Here is a 6580-nt window from a genome sequence, read left to right on the forward strand (position 1 = left end):
GTTTGTTCCCTCAAACTTTTGCTGACTGAAGAGAAATATTTTTCCCATTCCTGACATTGCTCTGTACTGCCGTCACTTCCAGTGTGCCTTTAGGCTTCTTCCCCTTAAGCACTATTCACAACCCTTCCACTGCAGTGTGACAAATGGGATAACTCTCCCTGCTACCTCCACAAGTGACAATAAAACAGATCTGCTTTATGAAGATCCCATCACCATTAAAACAAAACTATGACAACGTACATAACCAGAAAAGCACTGACTTTTGTAATTGAAACTGCCAACCCATGAGAAAAGATGGGGTGGCTTACGCCATCTGTGCTTTCTGTTGACTGCTGACCAACTGATTTCATGCTTGTGTATACTCAAAACTATAGACCCAGTTCTACCGGTCAACAAGTAAGCCCAGGAAGAATTGGCAAACTATGGAAGTGTTCATGATGCTGCGAAACCACTGCTATTCAAGACCTGAGGATTGGATCCCCGACAAGAGATCTGAACTCTTTGTATTTAGACAAACCAGGCAGAACCTCTGGGTAAAGCAGATTAAACCAGAACTGCTGCTTTCTTTTATTTCCATGTGTGCCTCTTGCCATAGCAACTGTTAAAAAGTTGTTGGGTTCTAAAATTACTTTCCCTTTCCCCTAGTACTTGGCCTGTAGAAGACTTGTTTTCCAGTGTTTCTAACCAATATAAAGCCATTACACTCCCACAGGACTGGCAATTCTTAGAAAGGAGCAACTACAGCGTTCTCATCTAGTACTCCTACACATAGTTGAAGTTTACCCAAAACAAAAAAGGACACTTTTGTGCATGTTGCGCAATTTAATAATGCAGGATTCAGTTGAACATACATCATCTAGTGACACATTATCAACCAGATTGTATGATTCCAACAGGTGGAGAGTAAGTAGAACATGAAACCGAGGGTTTCCCACCCACTGAACACCAAAAAAGTCAAGACAGCCTACGATGGAAGTAGAGCAGAGACACACTTGATGTTTCTCCCCTGCTCAGTACCTTGCATATAGACTGGTCGGAATTATAGGTTTAGAAAACACTTGTATTACAAGATTAATGTAAACTAACTGCCTATAGTAAAGATTTTTAAAGAAATCCCTACTGCCTGGACAGTTTAAGTGCCCAGATTTCTAATAATTTTTGAAACTATCAGAGTTCAAAAAAACCTGTATCAACAAACTAAACATAACTCAGACAGCATTTTTTCCGGCTAATAAGATTCAAATTATTTTCTACATTGCAGCTTGCTTCAAAGCTTGAGGATTTGAAGAAAACAGTTCTCTTTCTCCTGGGAAATAATATGGTAATATGATAGATGAAAGATTATCTCTTCGAAGGCCCATAACTTCCAAGCATTTTTAACATTTCTCTGTAGGATACGATGGAATTTTTAATCTCTAAATAGCAAAGATACCAAGGATTATGGGGAGGAAAAAAAAAAAAAATCTTCCTCGTCTAAGAAGTCTGCAAGTACTTCTACATAATGTAATAGGATAACAATTTTTAGAGTATTTTTGTTGCTAAGATGTATGTCAGTCAGACTAGCATTTAACACAGAGTACACTGAAGCCTGAAGATCTCTTCCACAGTGGTTTCCTCTGGAAAAAGGCAAATTTTACAATACAGAGTAGATAAGGGACTCCCCAGCCTTCATGTCGCCTCTAATTGACTCCCTGCCCCTCTCCCTCCACCCCACCCCGTACCACTGAGCATGATGTTGGAGCATAAACTGCTGGTTTGCATTCAGCAAACAGTTCTAACGCCACTAAAAATGAAGATTTGCAGTGGTGGGGTTGTTTTTTATCATGTTTTCATTACATGCAAATTTGATCTGAGATTTACGTGGTTTACCAGAACAATGAGGTACCTAAATACTCAAAAAGACATGCATGGTTTTTTTCTCAGAAGTAATATAAAAATTCCTGCGAAAGAAAAGTATTTTGCTGTATTGAGCCTAAATTATTATCTCCTGGAGATTAAAACAGTCTGCAAATCACTATTAGCAGTATGATGCAGCTTACAGATAGTTGCACTGAACTACTAAAAAACCAGAAATCTCTATAGCCTCTTGGGCTTAAGACATAACCTGGAGAAGCAGAATTTAAATGCTGAAAGGACCATGCACATGTCAAAATGAAGTCAAGTGTTCTACGTCAGATATACTAATAGCTACCTTACCTATGATCCACATAGACTGTAGCTGATGATTTTCAGTTTTCTATACAGAGCCCCAATGCCTAAACACTTCAAGAATACTTGTGCAAATGGCTGTATCAGGAAACTAAAACCATGCAGACAGGCAAATTCACTGACATTGTCAAATGGACCAGTGCAGATAGTTACTTCAAGATGCTCAACTTTTCTGTAGGTCCTAAAAACTCAATTTTTAATCAAGCATCAAGTTATTTTCAAGAAAAGAATATAGTTTATGATTGATCACGTACACAGCCTGGAACACAGGTAAAAAAAAAAAAAAACATGACAAAACCTCTTCACTCACTTTGAAATCAAAGAGCTTTCTAAAAACACTTCACACTTGTTTTTAAGATGACACTACCCCAACAGGCTCATTTCTATATTGAGAAAATACTTTGCAACAGAACCCTACATAAAGTAAACTACATAAAGAATGACCTTGAGACACACGGTTAAAAAAATGATTTATAAACAGCAAAAAAATATGTATAAATGGTTTATAAATGGCAAAAAATCATTTATACATGGTTTATAAACAACCAAAAATGATTTATGAACAGTTTATAAACAGCAAAAAATGGTTACAAACTTGAAGCACAAAAAGCTTTAGAATTCTTGAACTAGACAATATGGAGACAACCTAATGAATTCTTTATGGTTAAAAAGATTTATAAAGAATTTCAGAAATAACTCAGATATGGTCAACCTACAAGTTGCTTTCACCATCCCCCATTCTCAAATTTTGAAGTGTTAATATTAGAAATTAAGTGCTCTTGGGAAAGTCCTAAAATCTGTTATGGGCTTATCTTCTATCCACACAGATCTTCATACTGCAGCCCAGTGTGTGGGCTAAGAAACTAGGTATGAACAATTCTTTCAAATGCAGATGCTGGTCAAGCTATTATACTTGCATAATCAATAATGAGCAAAACATTATGTAATCTCACATGCTTAACCATAAAAGTTTAAGGCCATCATTAAAAAATCTTAAGTCCTGGAAGTTCTAACAAAATATTTACTATTTCTCCAATTTTACACTTCTGCTCCTTATATGCTCCTTTGCACCCACATCAAATAACATTTTTTTCTTCTGCCTTTATTTGAGGCAGAATAAACCCAAAAGTTAATTTGGAGACAACAGAGAGCGCTACTGGGATGCAATACAAACTTTTTTTTTTAAAGCAGAACACAGCTGATGAACATTAATAAACCCATAAGAAGATGTCAAAAATACAGCTGGTGAGGAGTTGCTCATAAAAAAGGGGGGAAAATTGCAACATATTATCAGTAAGAATACCTTACCTTAGACATTTTGAAGGAGAGCTAGTACACTTCATCCTAAAATACGTCACATAAAGATGCAATTTTATAGCCAGTCCCAGAACTTCGTAGCCAAGTTGGAATTCACAGCATTCGTTTATTCACACAACTTTTAGCTAATTATTTATCTGTTAACTCAAATCTGTAATTTAACAAATAAAATTGTTCAAACAGCTGCAAAAGCACTTTAACATCCAATTTCAAACACGCTTAACTGTTTGTTTCTCTTAAGCAATGTGCTTGCTTCAGAACAAAACCACTTCTCACTGTTCAAATCCTGAAGTCCTCCAGGGTGCCTTTTCAAACTTCCCACATTTTGATGAGGGCCACATAATTTTGCTAGACAGATTAAGAAAAAGACTCGATTGGATAAATACAGTAAACTTTTTTCATCCCATGAGGAAGAGCAGAGCACACTGCCCACAGAGCTGGGCTTTCTCTGTGCTGGAAGTGTTTCGATACCAAACTGGAAAAGCCTTAGGCAACCTGCTCACAACTGATCCTGCCCTGAGAAGGAGGAGATCTCCCTGAAGTACCTTTCCAGTAATCCTGTAATCTCTCAGGCAGATAACATTCAAACTCAGGTTAAACTTCTGAACAGACAATCACAGGAACCTGCCTTTCTCCCCTCACACCCTCCTCCAGGAAATTCTTTCCCACCAGGCAGTAGTCTCTCTCAGGAGAGCCTGCTAGTTGCTTGTTCTCCTTCCAGTAGAGATTACTTTGCAAACAGCACTCTCTGTCCTTCTACAGTACGTAAGCTAAAATTCAAGTGCATTAGTATGAAGAGTCTTACTTTTTGTCCTGGGTCCGGCAGGGATAGGGTTAATTCTATTGGCCATGGCCAATGGGATGAGGTTCAATAAGGCCAAGTGCCGGGTCCTGCACTTAGGTCACAACCACCCCATGCAGCGCTAGAGGCTTGGAGAAGAGTGGCTGGAAAGCTGCCTGGCAGAAAAGGACCTGGGGGTATTGGTCGACTGTTGGCTGAACACGAGCCAGCAGTGTGCCCAGGTGGCCAAGAAGGCAACAGCATCCTGGCCTGTGTCAGGAACAGCGTGGTGACTCAGGAAGTGATCATATCCCTGTACTCAGCACTGGTGAGGCCCCACCTCGAGTACTGTGTCCAGTTTTGGGCTGCTTATCACAAAAAAAGACATTGAGGTGCTGGAGCGGGTCTGGAGAGCAGGGCAATGAAGCTGGTGAGGGGTCTGGAGAGCAAGTCTTATGAGGAAAGGCTGAGGGAGCTGGGGTTATTCAGCCTGGAGAAAAGGAGGTTGAGGGGAGACCTTACCGCTCTACAACTACCTGAAAGGAGGTTGTAGAGAGGTGGGGGTTGGTCTCTTCTCCCAAGTCACAGGCAATAGGACAAGAGGAAATGGCCTCAAGTTGCACCAGGGGAGGTTCAGAGTGGGTATTAGGAAAAATTTTTACACTGAAAGGGCTATTAACCATTGGAATGGGCTGCCCAGGGAAGTGGTTGAGGCACCATCCCTGGAGATATTCAAAAGACGGGTTAACATAGTTCTTAGTGACATGGTTTAGTAATGTTGGTTTTGTTTTTTTAATCAGAGTTAGGTTGATGGTTGGACTAGATCATCTTAAAGGTCTCCTTCCAACCTAGACAATTCTATGATTCTCCCCAGGATCTAGCAGGGACACAGATATTCCCCTGATAAGGGGAACTAACACTCAAGGGTTAATAGTACAGCCATTGCTTGGCTTAAGCTGTATATCTATAGCCTTAAGCCATTGCTAAGGTGTTTAGGCAAAGAAAGGATGTGTTGAAACGATAAAGTGGTCACATCAGGCCTCACTGGGAGATAAGGGAACAATTGGTATTCAAAGAAGGAACCCAGTTGTCTTGAGAGAGCAATCATCTGGCTGAACCAGTTCTGTGGCCTGGCCTGGAGCAGCACATTAACATTAAAGGTGAGAGGTGCACAGCGAGGAAGACATGGCTTTCATCCCCGAGACCCCGGCCCACGACCACCAGGAGGCACTGCGCGTGCACAGCTGGGAGGAGTTAAAGGCGGAGACTATGGAAATGATTTCTCGGAACTCATTGTAATAAAGACCGCCTTTTCGGGGAAAGGTTATGGTTATGTATAGGCGCCCCCTGAATATGTAAGGCTTGATTGTATAAATCCTAAGCTAACTGCCGCAGTGGGCGCGCACGATTGTGGGGGGGCAACCCCCCGTGCTGCCCAGCACCAAATAAACATACCTACTTTGCAGCCTCACAGGTTGTGGAGTCTGTTTTCCGCACCTCACCCCATCCCATGTAAGCCATGCCCTGGGGGCAGCCAGGAACTGGCCGGTGGAGGGGGCAGGAAGTCGCTACTGGGGAACGGGGTGGGGCGTCCTGGGTGCAGCCGGTGAGCAGCAGTATCATAATCCTGTTTGTACTGAATTAAAGAATAAGGCTAGGTATGGCTTGAAGGTTTGCTTACCTAAGTATGAGTTAGCAAATATAGCTTGGCTGACCACAAACAGGGGCTTACCCCCTTGCAGAGCTACGATAAAGGGGCAGCAGTTGTGAGGCCAGCACAATGTTATCTTATCTCTGACAAATGGGGGGCTCCAAGAGGGAGGTAGCATATGGTAATGAATTACTGGAAACTAATGAATATGTTAATTAGTCCTTGTAGGAATATGTATGTGTGGTGTGCATATATGTTGTTAAACTGACTCTGTCTGGTACGCACGTTTGGAGGAGCGATCCCCTGTGCATCCAGCGCTGCAATAAAGGATACCTGCTTAATAGTCATCCCGACTATTGAGTCCTGATTTCATCTTTCACGGCATCAGTACATTCCTCTCTCAGTGTTATTTTCTTGTTCCCTTTGCTGTTCTGTTAAACTGCCTTTGTCTCAAGCCACGAGTTTTGCCTTTCTTCCAATTCTCCCTTCACAGCTGTGTTGGGGAGGCCTGAGAAAGTAACAAAGAACCACGTGGCAGCCACTATCTGAGGCTAAACCACACCATCACCTTTTAAAAGAAGCGTCTACAGAAACATTCTTCCACTACAAAAATTAACTGCTAC

This window comes from Numenius arquata, chromosome Z, assembly GCF_964106895.1.
Source record: "Numenius arquata chromosome Z, bNumArq3.hap1.1, whole genome shotgun sequence".
NCBI lineage: Eukaryota > Metazoa > Chordata > Aves > Charadriiformes > Scolopacidae > Numenius > Numenius arquata.